The following is a 14,215-nucleotide window of genomic DNA, read 5'->3' as shown; positions in this document are numbered from 1 at the left end:
TAGATAGTGTTGGTAATTAAATTTGTCTAGCTTCCATTCTTGATGACCCTTGCGTATGACATAGAAAACTTGGTCATTCTAGCATGCATACTATTCATAAACTTTCTGAAAATGATCTTGTCATTGGTCTTCTAAAACTAGACTTTTCAACAGGTCAAATTTGTGATGCATGTCAACTAGGAAAATAAACCAGATCCTCTTTTAAAGTCAAAAACATTGTTTCCACTACAAAACCTCTTCAACTACTGCATATGGATCTTTTTAGACCTACTAGAACTGCTAGTATAGGTGGTAGAAAGTATGCTTTTGTTATAGTAGATGATTTTTCTAGATTCACCTGGGTTTTTTTCTAAGTCACAAGGATGAAGCTTTAAGAAACTTTAAAGTCTTTTGCAAGAAAGTGCAGCGTGAAAAAGGTTACTACATTTCCTCCAGAAGAAGTGATCATGGAGAAGAATTTGAAAGCAAATCTTTTGAGAACTTCTGCAATGATCAAGGGATCTCTCACATTTCTCTTCCCCAAGATCTCCACAACAAAATGGAGTAGTAAAACGTAAAAACAGAACTCTACAAGACATGACAAGAACCATGATTGTGGAAAATTCTCTCCCACACAACTTCTGGGCAGAAGCCGTAAATACAACATGTCATATCATCAACAGATGCCTTATTCGACCAATACTCAAGAAGACTCCATATGAACTATGGAGAGGAAAAATATCCAACATCAGTTATTTTCACCCTTTCGGTTGTAAGTGTTTTATTCACAACAATGAAAAAGATAATCTTGGTAAGTTTGATCCCAAAAGCGATGAAGGTATTTTTCTTGGATACTCTCCCTCCAGAAGAGCATATAGAGCTTTTAATAAGCGTACCTTATCCATTGAAGAATCTATATGTGTTATTTTTGTGGATACTATCCCTCATTTGAAGAATGGTCATCTTCCTGAAGATGGAGAAATTTTCATAGTGCCAAAGTCTATCGATACAAGTGAAATTGCCTCTGAAGAAATGGTTGATCAGCAAGATCAGTCGACTGTGCATCTTACAGAAAATCAGGAGTCCACTTTGATCGATCCAACCAATTTTGCTGAAAAAGAGTCAAAATTAGTCATCCCAAATGAATGAAAAAGTGAACCTGGATATCCTCATAAGCATATCATTGGAGACCCTCAGGAAGGGATGAAAACTAGAATATCTCTAAAGCATACATCAAATATTGCTCTCATATCCCAACTTGAACCAAAAAAGGTAGACGAAGCACTTGGTGACAAAAGCTGGATAACTTTAATGAAGGAAGAGCTTAATCAATTTGAGAAAAATAAAGTATGAGAACTCATTCCTAAGCCACCAAATGCATCCATTGTTAGAACAAAATAGGAATTCAGAAACAAGTTGAATGAATCTGGACAAGTCGTGCGAAATAAAGCAGACTAGTTGTTCAAGGTTATTCACAACAAGAAGGGATTGATTATGAGGAGACTTTCGCCCCTGTTGTCAAGTTAGAATCCATTCTCATTCTTAGCTTATGCTGCTCATAAGTGTTTCAGACTATTTCAGATGGATGTGAAAAATGCCTTCTTGAATGGATTTATTTCTGAGGAAGTTTTGTTAAGCAACCTCCAGCATTTGTAAATGAATCCTTTCCTAATCATATCTACAAATTATCCAAACTCTTTGTATGGCCTAAAGAAAGCTCCTAGAGCCTGGTATGAAAGGCTAAGTTCATTTTTAGTTGAACATTAATTCGACAAAGGTAATATTGATACTACTCTTTTCATCAAACGATCATCTCTAGGTAACTTAATTATACAAATATATGTAGATGATATTAGTTTTGGAAGTACTAACACTATTTTGTGCAAGGATTTCTCAAACATCATGAAAGGAGAATTTGAAATGAGTATGATGGAAGAATTAACTTTCTTCTTTGGACTTCAAATCAAGCAAGTACAGATAAGAATCTTCACTAGTCAAACAAAGTACACGAAAGAACTCATCAAAAAGTTTGGTATGTCTAATGCAAAGGCCATAGGAACACTTATGAGTCCATCAACTACTTTGGATGTAGACAAAAACGGTAAGAGTGTTGATGAAATAATGTATCGAGGTATGATTGGCTCATTACTCTATCTTACTACTAGTCGATCAGATATTATGTTTAGTGTTTGCAAATGTGCTAGATATCAGTCAGCTCCTAAAGAGTCTCATTTGACTGTTGTTAAACGTATTATCAAATATTTGATAGGGATAGTCGACTATGGCTTATGGTATAAAAGTTTGGAAAATTTCAATTTCAAAGGTTTTTCAGATGCAGATTTTAACTTGATAAAAAAAGCACAAGTGGAACGTGCCAATTACTTGGAAAATCCCTTATATCCTGGCACAGTAAGAAAAAAAGCTCAGTGGCCTTATCCACCATAGAGGCTGAATATTTGGCAGTAGGCAACTGCTGCACACAAGTAATACGAATCATGCATCAACTGTTAGATTATGATTTATGTCTTAATTCTATTTCGATTATGTGTGACAATACTAGTGCAATTTGTTTATCAAAAAACTTTGTGCATCATTCTAGGATTAAACATATTGAGATCAAGCATCATTGTATACGTGATCATGTTGCTAAAGGAGATATTGTGTTAGAATTTATTAATACTGAAAATCAGTTAGCGGATATTTTTACAAAACCTTTGCTTGAAGAAAGATTTTTTTTCTTCTGAACAAAGTTGGCATTTGTACAATTCCCTTATAACCATGGTTAATGTGTCCCATGATTACTTTTATTTATTTAAATGTATGTTGGTAGTTTTGCCAAAAGAAAAAAATCTCTTAGTACTTGACTAGTCTTCACACTTATTTATGGTAAACTGACGGTGTAGTTTTGCAGAAGGAAACTTTTCAGTTGCCTTTCATACGTCTCGAGAAATCGAGAAATCCTTTCTAGTGCTTTTTAACTCCTTCTCTCTCGAGTGTATCTCCTATTTTCTCAAAGGAACCAAATCTCTCTCTCTCTCTCTCTCTCTCTCTCTCTCTCTCTGTTTTCTTCCACTCTTGGATAAAGCAAAACCCTCTCCCTCCTCTTCCATACCCAGAAGAAGCCACCGATTCAAGAAAACCAAAGATGACCCTATTGATATCGAATCCTCCGAAAGAACAGATCACTTACTCACTAAAGAAGAATCAAGTGGCTCTCAAGAAGAAATCCTCATATCTCAAAAGAGGGCAGGAAAAAGACCAATGGAGTCCATCCCCAAACAATCCTCTCAGAAAATGGGAAAAACAGAAAGTATAGAGTTTGGTCCTGAAGACAAGATGATTTTCTATGGTCCTGAAGAGAGGTTAGATTTGTCGCCTTCAAAGGAAAGTTAATTGCATTTGGTCACACTGTAAGCTTAAAGTCTATGCAAAACTCTCACTGTGATGTTCTGTTTATTTTTGAAACTCAGAAACTTGTCTCACTATTTGCTACTGTTGGTGATACTGTCTATGAAGATCCCGTGTGCATGTTTTATGCAAACCTTTTTATGAATGATAAATACGATCTAGAAACCATGGTCTTTGGAACTCGCATCATTCTTGATTCTTATCAGTTTGAAAAAATCTTTGCTATAAAGTTTGTTGGATATAATTTCTTTGTGCAACATTCCTAGCCAGATAATTTTGAAGTATCTTTTGATGAGACCAAAAGTGTTCTTTCTGAAACCCCCCCCCCTCCCCCCTGATATAGGTCCTAAGAACTTGAAGTTTGAACATCGTGTTCTAGCCCATATTATTACAACCACTTTGCTATCCCGTACTGGTTCTCTGAGTACTTTGTCTCTTAGAGATGTATTTGTTCTGTATTGTTTGGTAAATGGTAAAGCTATAAACTGGTTTTTCTGGGTACGTCAATACATGCTTGAAAGTATCAGGGACGTTTCCTCTTCTGCGAGCAACCTGCCTTATGGTTTACTAATTTCTCACATCCTGAAAGTCATGAAAGTGGACCTATCTCTCTATGTTCCAAAGATTATCTCCAGCACCTATGACAAGACTGCCTTTGCCATGATGAGGTATACCTTAATTGAGGGAACTTGTCTTAAAAGGGACAAAGCATCAGAAGTCATCCCTACTCAGAGCAGTGGGGGACTAAAATCTGAAGCCAACAAATCCTCTTCTTCAGACCAGCTGATGCTGATACAACACAACATTACAGGTATCAAGGATTTACTAACCTCTATGCAGGAGCAGGTAGACAAGATTAGATAAGTAACCAAGGAAACTGGGGCAGGTGTGGCCAAGCTTAGGATCACTCTTCAAGCCACAAGGAGGCAAGGAATCAGGGCCATGCAGGATGTCTCTGAGAAGCTAACCAAAGTCACCAAGGACATTGGTGCCTCTTATGAAAGCTTCTGCACTAAAGTGATTAACACCCAGAAATATTTCCTTGGAAGGCATTGAATGTTTAGGAGGCTTAAGACAATCCTTTTTGCCTTGTTTGATAGTTTAAGACTATCTTTTTTGGTTGTGTTTGGGGTGAGCATTAGTCGACTATGCTCACTATAACTGCTTAGTTGTACAAATTTTATGCCTTCTTAGTTAGTACTATTACTGCAAGTAGTTTCTCTTACTTTTTTTTTATTGATGTCAAAGGGGGAGAAGAAAAGAAAAAGAGTTGCAGGTGTGTTACATGTAAGTTACAGGTGAGCTACAGATTCAAAAGTGCTTATTCAAATCAACAACCAGCTTAAAGACAGGGGGAGCACACTTGAAAAGAAAAGGGAAGTATCCATAAATTAGTCAAACTTTTTTTAGCTTATTGTCATCATCAAAAAGATGGAGATTGTTAAGTTTAAAATTTTAATAATGATCAATATCCATAAAGAAGTCTTGACTAATGTTATATTAGTGTATGCAGATTCTGGTGAGCAACAACATTGCTAAAAGGAATGAAGATCCACTCAATGGCTATGTATCTTGAACTATTGCCTCACATGTAACTCACCTGCAAATCTAGAAATAAGTGTATGCAGATTCTGTAATACAGGAGATTCAAAGTGAAAGGGAAACACAACATAATGGGAGACAATTTGAAGTGCTGCTCCTTTCCCCAATAAAGCATGGAGCATGGAAGCACTCCCTCGATAAATTAATCCAGCCCATCAAATGGAGACAATTTGAAGTGCTGCTCCTTTCTTTAACAAAGCATGGAGCATGGAATCACTCCCTGGATTTATTAAATCCAGCCCATCTCTCATGAAGGAATTAGAGGCACCTTTCTTGAATCAAATATCAGTAAAATATTGTGTGCATCTATCAAAGACAAATCTACAACAACTCTCAAATCTCTCTTATAAGAAGACTGGCAAACTTAAGGATTAAACACGCAACTACACAAACTGGTTCTAAACCTTTCTAGTTCTTAGTACAAACACTGTATTCTTGAGTCTACATGTGTCATAAAAGATAGGAAGAGATTGAACACAAAAAGAGAGTTGTGTCAACATTACAAAAGCTATTTTCGCTGAATATCGTTGATGGTGAGCGAACCAAAACCATCACCATTGTAACCTATTATCAAAGATCTAAGAAAATCCTTGTGACCCAAGGGAAATTGGATGTAAGTACCTCACCAGTATAAAAATTGTTGTGTCCTGTTATCTTTAAGTTTGCTTGGTTTATTTCTCTTTAACTGTTCACTGTGCAGAATCTAGTCGACTAAACTCATATTTAGTCAATTAAGTTTTAATCGACCACAATTCACCCCCTCTTGTACATTCGGCCACCATTACCACTTCTTCTCCTATCCTAACAAAACACCATAAAACCAAATAACATCCATATGAAAGTATGAATATATTCATAAAGAGCAAAAATAGATTTGTTTACCTTCAGGGAGCAAGAGCCATAGGAAAACCTTCTTGAATGAATACTAGATTTTAAAGAAAGTTTAGCCTTGACAATATGTAACAGTTATTAGTGTACTAATTCATATTTTTAAAGATATTACTGTTTGGATGAAAAAAATAATTATTTGTATTAATTATTAGTGTATTCCAAGTTTATATTATTAGTGTAAAATGAGAATTTTTTTGGAGATGCTCCTCTTTGAAGCAAGAAATTAATCAAAATTTTGTAATATTTAAAGTTTCTGTTAGTCAAGGGATAATAATGACATTTGTAAATTCGGGCAAGAGTTTTTTATTTCATTTTTTGTTGATTTTTGGGTCAAAGGTGGTTCATTTCCCTCTCAAAAGGCGAGAGGATATTGTTTCCCAATCCTAAGGGGTTACTGTTCCCATTCAAAAGGTGAGGGGTATCGTTTCCCTACCCTAAGAGGTTAACGGGTAGAGTGAAATTTACTCTTCTTTTGATTGACAAACTCTCGCATTTCTTTTATTCAACTTGTGTTCATGTTGCCCACTTTTACATGCTGAATCAAGAACTAAAACAATTAACACAAAAAGTCACTTTGTGCAAATATATCACATATGTAAATCCGTTGATCACTTAATTTACACGAGCAAAGCTCCGCTTAAAGAAAATTATATATCTTTATTTCCCAATTTTGGTGTCACGGTTGGCGGGCAAAGGGTGGTTCCGTTCCCATTACATGCGAATTCGCCCCACCTAGGTTGGAGGAGGCAACAAATTTACACCAAAATTAAAGAAACTGATTTTACACTATAGGGGTTGTAAGTGTTTGATCTTAAAATACTTACAAGAGATGCTTAGTGCAATTAATCCAAAATTTAATGTGTGCTTAGTGAAGACACTTACACATCTAATCTGAACAAATTAGTATCATATTATCGGAATGGTCTCGTCTTCCTTCATTTGGTTCTTTTTTTTTTTAACCACTTTGATGATCAAAATGGTATACATAATTTCTTCCGACCAGAACATGTTCAACAACATTTGGATCAGATAACCACATGAAATCATCCTACCTAATGCCATATTTAACCTAAAAATTGTAGTTAACCAGTTAGACGAACAAATCATTTAGCAACCAACAACAAGTAAAATCTCATTAATGGGGTATGGGGAGGGTAGTGTGTACGCAGACCTTATCCCTATTTCGAAGAGGTAGAAATGCTGTTTCCGAAAGACCCTCGGCTAAAAAAAAATCATTTAGCAACCAATTAATAATAAATGCAAGTGAAACAGAGATCAACTACACTGAAAGCGATCGATCATCAAACAGAATTGAAGCTTACCTTTATGAAATCGCGCCCAACTTATTGCTAATTCAGTTTTGAGAATGTGAGAGAAACAGAGACTTTATCTGGTAAACAAAAAGAGCTAGAAAACGAGGAGAAAAATTAACCAAGGGATGGATTTAGGATTTAAGGTTGTATTTAATTTAATGTATCCGCCTCTGGAGGATCTATATTTTCGGTAGTACAGACAGATAAATTTATATGTTTGGGTATAAAAGCTGAATGAGAAAGAATAATTAGAAGAGAGAAGTGGAAATCCCAAACTCCTACATCCTATTGTTTAGACTAAAATAACGATAAATGCAATTAAAATTGAAATTTTGAATGAAATCATTGTGCTAATTATAGGGATAGTCATTTAACAACCCAATAAAATTTTCGTTGTGCCCTAGTAAAGAAGAAATATTCAAACATTTCTAGTATAATACTTTTTGTGCTAGTATATTAGACTTAACCCTGTGTTGGTTCTAATTAAATTAACTGATTATTATAACAATTAAATCAATTTAATAATCAATATCAATGTTCGCCCCTCGTACAAATAATTAAATTTTAGTTTCTGTACATACATGTTACTAGTACTTCAAATTGATCAAATAATTTAACATTTATAAAAGCATACATTTGATAATCAAAGCTATGCCTCAACGTTTCGTCATAAACAATTAGGAAATAATATTTCCTTTCTTGTGGTCAATTGGTGTGGTTCATTACTGATAAGTCATGTGCATTTGTGTTTTGATGATTTAACAAACTTCATATGAGAACCAAATAGAGAACATGATACAAAGCCTCAAAGTGCTCGGAACAACAAGTCATATGTCTGGCACAAGTTCCAATGATATCAGTCAAGGGAACAACAGAGGGAACAAATGACTATCAATTTATCCGGTCACAATACAAGTTAACTCTTTACAGCTATTAAAGCTGCTGTACTACACACGCAACAGTGCGGCAGTCAATTTTGAAGCATGGTGTGTACTAGATACTTGCTTACATCATCCTAGTGACTTCACTTATATATTACCAACATGAGACAAGGGATTTTACACACTTAAAAACCATAAAACATTAATTCTCTCTCAAGTGTGCATTCGTCTTCATTTACTCCAAGGTTTGAAGAACAAAGCAACGACAGAACAAAGGACCAGATCCCAACACTGAGTTTATCGTGTGTCCTTAGTATTGTTGTATCTTTGTTATTGTTATTCACTTGTAATTCCTACTCAGCTTAGTTAGAAGCATCTCATAGGATATCTTTGTAAACCATAAACCTTGTGTTTGTGTTTGACTAGAGTTAGTCAAAGTGGTGAGTTTTGTAACAGAGTTATTATAAAGAGGCTTGTAATAGAGTTATTGCAAGTAGGTGAGGGATTAAGAGTTTAATTCCGAGGTTACAAAAGGTTGTAATCTAAAGTTGCTCGGTTAGTGATTTTGAAATCCTACGAGTGTAGGTCGTGATTTTTAATTCCATGAGCTAAAAGTTTTTCACGTAAAATACTGTTTTGCTATTAATTGGGTTGATAATGAGGCGTGTTAGAATTATTTTTGTTGAGTTATATTAGGAGTGTATCATGCTAATTGATCATATTTCCGTTATTAAACAGCTGGACAAACCTATTTTTAAGGTGATTGTCGTTACTGTATTCACGAATATATGGCGCGAATACATGTGAATACAGTCGCGTACAGCTGTAACCCCCTATTTTTTAGTCGACTCCTGCTAGTGTATTCATGAATACAGTAGCGCGAATACAACGAATACACTACCGTAACAACTGAATAGTAGCTATAGGAAGTAATTATATATATGGTAGCTATAGGAAATTAATAGCCATTAAACAATAATAATTTCTTAAAATCCCTCTTTCTTTTTTGGGTTATTGATTAGAATCTTTCTTTTTTGGGTTATTGATTAGAATAGTCCCGTAAGGTACCGGTCTTAGCCAAATACCCCCAAAATTGGATGTATTTAAAATATAGCTTTCGAATCTGAACACAATTATTGCTCTTCAATGTTTCTCTACCAGATTGACATAGTTTGTATTATATTTACTTTACCTATCTATTAAGTTGTTCATTAGAGTCCACCAAGCTGGCATGGTTTTGCTCTTCACGGATTTCTCTACTGGATTGGTAGAATTTATGCTATATTCATTCAACCTATATATTTTAGTCATACAATACCAAATCAAACCAAATAAAAAAGACTCATTTTATGTTCTTCAACACTTTCTAAGATCCAACAATTAAATTTTGAGCTTTTTACCGTAAATCAGTAAATCGGTATTTGAACTAAAACGTTAAGCACAAATTATCAATATTCAAACGATTTTAAGAATAATGGATCATTAACCTTCAATGTTCCACCACCAAACAAGAATTCCAGGCTTTAAATATTGAAAAACTATGGGGTTCAATTAAAAAACGGAGATATTTCGCTAATACCAATAAAAACAGACTTGCCCCGTTGGAGAACACGTCGTGTAATTTTTTTTTCTTGGGGACAATTGATTTTATGGCATGTTACAAACTTTGTTAATTGTATGTCAAGGAAAAAAGGGATGTTAATCCATCTAGTCGCTCAGCTAAAATTATTTACTTTCTGTATCTAATATACATATATTGTACACTAATTATATAGTATAATATATAAATTTGTGGACTATTTTCTTGGATAGCTGGCTTTTTAAATTAAAGTTTTCAAGAAAATAAAATAAAAGAGATGTTTCTTGAGTCATTTTCTTCCATTCAAATTATTAAGGTCATGTCGAATTATTTCCTCTTTGAAGAAAATGTGTGCAATCAAAATGACCCTAAATTGTCAAAGAGGGATAACTTAATCGGAAATGCACCTTCTATTTTACCTTAAAATTTGGCTTTCTTGAGGTATTTTTGACATTCTAAATTGTGTACTGACTGTGTAAATACATGATACATCGAACAAGTTGCCCATATTTTCTTTCAAAGGAAAAGAAATATAGATTTTAAACGAAAGGTGCATAGCATTTACACTGTTGGGTGCTGGCCAGCAAAGTTTGCCATCTTTGTCATTGTAGTTCCAAGTTGCTGGAAAATTTAATGTCCCTTCACTTCCGACTCCCATTGTTGTTAATTACACGTATCTATATATTTTAGTGTTTTCCAATTTATAGCTTTGCTTATCGGTTTATCTGTTGATATTCTATGTCATTTGACTATTTAATCTCAATCAAAAAGTTAGAAGTAACCACCGTCTGTTTCACTTTGATTCCATTTTTTATTCCACAAATGGAATGTAGAAAATCAACTTTCATTTTTTTTTCTCTTCGTACTTTTCTTTCTCATCTAATAAAGAGGTCAATAGATTGAACAACCTTATGCATAGTACTACAAACAGAATATCTGGAAGTTGGAGTACGCATTCATTCATATCATCTACAACAATAGAAAGGTATGAACAAAAATCTCTGCTTGGAAACTGGTAACACAAAAACAAGCATAACATCGCCAAAGCTAACTTACAAAGCATAAAACATATAGATCTACTTTTCTGCAATTACACAACCTCTTATCGATATATTTTCTGGTAAATATTGTTGAATAAAGGAAAGCTAATCCAAATTCGACACATCTGAAAAGGTCTACTTATATGATAAAAATATAACCAACTTCTCGTAATGGACGATCCACCAGCTTCCTGCATACTAGCTAACTTACAAAGACACCAATATAGCCAAGCCAAGGAAGAATAGCACATTGAAACAGACTGCTCATAGGATTGGTATCACTTAACTGAAAAACAGGTCATTGTGACCTAAAATGAAGCATTCATTTGAAGGAATTTTTAACCAAAGAGGATTTTAAGTTCTCACCAAGCTTAGAAACACTTCCTGTGGACAATAGAGGGACCAATTTCATCATACTCGCCCTTTGTTATACACATCTGCATCGGACATAGATATTAGTGCTGAATCACTTGAGCTTTAAAGAGTTAACAAGGCATTGATTGATTGATCAGTGAGATAAAGCAAAAAAAAAAACTAACTTTTTTGAAAGTACTGAGGGAAGCTAAAATTGATCCTCCTATCCAAGTGCTAAATTTCCTCTCAGGTGGTGCGATCACCTTGATCTTTGTGCTGCTTGGAGCAAGAGCAGTGATTTCCTTGCTCATACGTTCTGTTATGCCTGGAAACATAGTTGAGCCACCACTAAGCACAATGTTTGAAAATAAATCTTTCCTAATATCAATATGGCATCTCATGATTGAGTTGTATACTTTCTCATGAATTCCTGTCGTTTCCTGTCCAACCGATGATGGCTGGAATAGGACTTCAGGGCAGCGGAACCTCCCCGCACCAAGAGTTATGATTTTAATTTCCATCAGGAAGCTCATAGCCTTTCTCTACCGATTTTGAGAGCTTTTTTGCCTTCTCAATCTCTTGTTCAAAATCCAGTGCAACATAAGCAATCGTCTCCTTCATATGACAAATAATTAGCGATGCAGCGGCAATGCATGATAAATAACGACCCTCCGTGAGATTCATGACAATATCCTCGAGATAATCAGTAAGATCATGACCACCAAGACATAACTGCGATATAGCATGGGGAAGTGCATGTCCCTCATAGATTGGGACACTGTGGCTCACACTAGTACCAGAATCAAGCACAATACCTTATTGCAAAACAACATACAATTAGTGACTGATAAAAAATCAGTAGAGAACCAGCAAATGCTGGTTTTCAATCTTACGGAAGACACCACTCTAATGATTGGAAAAATCCTTAATATCATAAAGCAACATATCACAAAGGAAAGGTCTACCGGTTGTACGACCAATAGCAAAGAGAGAAAGAACAGCCTTGACTGCAACATAGATGGCTGGAGCATTGAATGTCTCAAACATGATTTGAGTCATTTTCTCTCTGTTTGACTTGGGGTTAAGTGGTGGCTCAGTCAGAAGAACGGGATGCTCCTCGGGTGCAACACGGAGCTCATTGTATAATGCGTGATGCACGATTTTCTCCATATCATCCCAATTTTCTTACTATGCCATGTTCAAATGGGATATTTCAGAGTCAAAATACCTCTTTTACAATGAGCCTCATCACCTACATAGCCATCTTTTGTCCCATCCCAACCATGACGCCAGTGTATCGAGGACGACCAACTTTACTTTCGAAAAAAGCCTTTGGAGAATCATCCCCAGCAAACCCGGCCTAAAGAAACAAATGACACACTTATGATTTATTAGCAGGTCCCATAGGAGGCAAAACAGTTAGCACCACGCATGGAGCTGAAATTGCAAACAATTTTTTCTGACTAACCTTGCTCATTTTACTTCCATTGTCAATAACAAGTGGTCGAATATCCTTCCCATCAGCCATCTTGTAAGGACCTCAAATATTTATTTTGCAGATTCAATTTAGGTGTGAGATCACTGGTACAAATATAGAGTTAAAGTTAAAAGTGTTCACAAAATCAAGGATCTGAGAAATGTCTTATTTTCCCATTCATGTGGGGGATTGTTGGGGTTTTTAAGCATAAATGTAGCTTAAAAGAGGGTGAATGGGAAATGGAGGGAAATTGAAAATATTTGAGTTTCCCTCCTTGACAAAGGGATATTGTCCCATATTGGAAGAGGAAGAGATTTTGATGGGTATATATACAATTGCACTTCTTCTAGCTCTTAAAGAGTTAAGAAGAAGGCAAGCCTCGCGTCGTCGTCGCTCGCTCGGCTCGGCTTCGGCTTCGGCTTCGGTCAAATGATTGATTGATTAATTTTTTGGACCAAATTTATTTGTTAATAGTAAATATTAACAGAATTGTTATTAAATATGCCCTTCACTTTTTGTAAAAGACATTTACAAAACAGTTTGCACCTCTTCAGAAGAACAGTTTGTACCTCTTCAAATCTGAAGAGTTGAAGAACAGTTTGCACCTCTTCAGATTTGAAGAAACAGTTGGCACCTCTTCGGATTTGAAGAGTTGCATCTCTTCCGATTGAGCTCAATATTGGCTATAAATACCAGTCCATTCTCTCAGATTTTCCATATGAATTTCTGATTTCTCCTCCTTTCTTCTACATTGTTTTAACTACAAACAAAATATCAGTAAGTGTGATTTGCTACCGATTTTGTGTTCGCTGAAACATTGGTGTTTGAAGTATCGCTACACCAATGCGTAATTCGTTCTATCCTGGGAGAAAATAATCCACAACCTTGGGTACTAGGAGGGGATTAAATTCCTTAAGGAAATACTGTGAATTCAGTGGGCTCGGATTAAATTCTGTTTCATTTACATTTATGTTATTTTATCTTCTCCATAATTATTTTACAAATACAGCTAAACAACAAGCTTAAGGAATTTAATATTTTCTGTATTTGTGTTATATTCACTATTTCTGGAGACTAAAACCTGTGTGGTTTTCTACTCCAGTGGAGATTAAAATCTACGTGATTTTAACGTTTGTTTGTGTCATTCTTTTACAGAAATGACGAACGACAACGGGAACCAGACTGTTCCTATGGTAACTGCCAACGCATCGACAAGCCGAACAATACCGGCACTAGCACCGGCAGAAAAACCCGGAAAATTTTTTGGGATTGACTTCAAGTGCTGGCAGCAAAAGATGTTCTTCTACTTGACGACTTTAAGTCTGCAGAAGTTCATTACGGAAGATGTTCCTATTCTGCCCGACAAAACTCCAGAAAATGAACGCTTTCTCGTGACTGAGTCGTGGAAGCATTCTGATTTTCTATGCAAGAATTACATTCTTAGTGCACTAGAGGACAATCTGTATAACGTCTATAGTAATATGGAGACGTTAAAACAATTGTGGATAGCACTTGAAAGGAAATACAAAACAGAAGATGCCGGGTTAAAGAATTTCGTTGCCGCTAAATTTTTGGACTATAAAATGGTAGATAGCAAGTCTTTTATTACCCAAGTCCAAGAATTGCAAGTGATTATTCACGATCTCCTTGCTGAAAGTATAAGTCAAATTAATACTAATGTTGAAAGTATT

At 35.4% G+C, this 14,215-nt stretch overlaps 1 pseudogene; it reads right to left on the bottom strand.

The window, feature by feature from the left end:
- Nucleotides 1–10,691: 10,691 nt before the first annotated feature.
- LOC107802189 (actin-104-like) lies at nucleotides 10,692–12,347 on the bottom strand (annotated as a pseudogene).
- Between the last annotated feature and the right edge of the window lie 1,868 nt (nucleotides 12,348–14,215).

The sequence above is a fragment of the Nicotiana tabacum genome, chromosome 12 (genome assembly GCF_000715075.1).
Source record: "Nicotiana tabacum cultivar K326 chromosome 12, ASM71507v2, whole genome shotgun sequence".
In the NCBI taxonomy this organism is placed as follows: domain Eukaryota; kingdom Viridiplantae; phylum Streptophyta; class Magnoliopsida; order Solanales; family Solanaceae; genus Nicotiana; species Nicotiana tabacum.
Note: the sequence above shows the minus strand (reverse complement) of the source record. Positions and strands in the feature narration are given on the sequence as shown.